At 35.9% G+C, this 1525-nt stretch overlaps 1 long non-coding RNA gene across 1 annotated transcript; it reads right to left on the bottom strand.

Moving 5' to 3' along the window:
• Positions 1 to 12: 12 nt before the first annotated feature.
• LOC147819807 (uncharacterized) lies at positions 13 to 1247 on the bottom strand. Its single transcript, XR_015436383.1, has 4 exons — positions 1216 to 1247; positions 768 to 949; positions 262 to 398; positions 13 to 137 (listed from the first exon to the last, which is right to left on the bottom strand). It is a non-coding gene; the product is annotated as an uncharacterized LOC147819807 (long non-coding RNA).
• Between the last annotated feature and the right edge of the window lie 278 nt (positions 1248 to 1525).

Here is a 1525-nt window from a genome sequence, read left to right as displayed (position 1 = left end):
TTTTATTTTTATAAAACATACACACATACAACACACAACTTACATAGCCCTTTGGAGAAAAGGGATCCTTTAGTAAAGGGAAGAGTGTTGTAATTCCCAGGGCATACTTTTCCTTGTGTTTACGGGAAGGCATCCTCCTTTAGAAACAACACTTCAAGTCAGTCACCCACTTGCTACATTTTCAATGCAATGTATTTTGAAAATCCACTATAATATATCTTAATATAATGTTTTCAATCTAACAATTCACTTAACACTCACCCATGGCTTTCAGTCATATGGCTAGCCAATATGTTGACAAGCTGTCTCCGGGTGCGGTGAGTGAGCGACTTTTCTGCCTTGTACTCTTCAATGACATCCTCACCCCCAGGTTTGCAAAGCAAAGCATTATATACCATCTATTCATGAGAGAAAATAAAGTTTTCTGTGTACAAATCCATCTTTCAGGATAACATAATTTTAACAATATACCACAAGATAAAGAGTAAAAGTTAAAATCACTGGATCAGGAGGGTTTTTACACACAAAAATGGATCAGCAATTTCAGCAAAACAAAAAATTCTAACCAATTGTTTAGCTGATAATGCAACTGCAATATGATATGGGAAAAAGCAATGTTGTTTCTTATCTGCCTTAGATTACTAAGTACAGAGCTATTAGCCAAACCTATTCATTCTAAATGTCACAAATACTCTGACGAGAAACTGATTTAGTATGACACTTTATGATGATCAACAATGTAAATTACATCTGCTGCCCTTCAGTACCTCTTTTGCAGCCTCCGACTCAGAAACCTCTGTGGTAGGCCTGGGTATGACTTGGCTGGATGTACATCTGCCTATGGGAGTCCCATGTTCTATTCGACTGGTGTGGTCATTGTCAGATGAAGAAAGTGATGTGTTGGTATCCGTGAGGGAGGTTGATGTGGAATGATCTAAAGGAGAGAAGTCTAAAAGAAATAACAGAACTGTGACATGCCTGAAATGTAGCATTTGGTGCTTTCCCAGACACAGGTTAAAAATCATCATCAAATTAAACCTGATCCCACATTTCCAAACTGTTTTTGCAATTAGATACAGATCTTTCTTTAAAATATAATTTTTGATAATGTAATTTGTTATAGTAGCCAAGGCAGAGACATGACATCTCAAATTATATTTGTGAAGTAGAAAAACCCTGAACATTGATTACAACTAATTTTATACTGAGACATACCTTCCTCTGAAATTCCATCTTGTGTCGTTGGACCAGGATCAGGATCAAGCTGTATCTCAAGAACGATGTTTTCCTCCAGTGTCTGAGCTGGGTAGTTAGGGTTAATAGATTTCATGTGATCAGAATCAGGTTACAAAATATAACTACACTTTCAAATATGATAAGAAGAAAATACAGTTAGATTATAAAGCAACACTTAAATCTTTAAAACACAGCTATTGTCAAGACATGAAATAGTATATAGACTTATGCCAGAGGTTCTTTTACCTGATTGGTTGATGATCATGTTCCAATGAATAAAGTAAGACAC

The sequence above is a fragment of the Seriola lalandi genome, unplaced genomic scaffold, assembly GCF_002814215.2.
Source record: "Seriola lalandi dorsalis isolate HSWRI2012SDOR001 ecotype SW California unplaced genomic scaffold, Sedor1 jcf7180002046077, whole genome shotgun sequence".
Taxonomy (NCBI): domain Eukaryota; kingdom Metazoa; phylum Chordata; class Actinopteri; order Carangiformes; family Carangidae; genus Seriola; species Seriola lalandi.
This window is presented reverse-complemented; position numbering and strand designations above follow the sequence as displayed.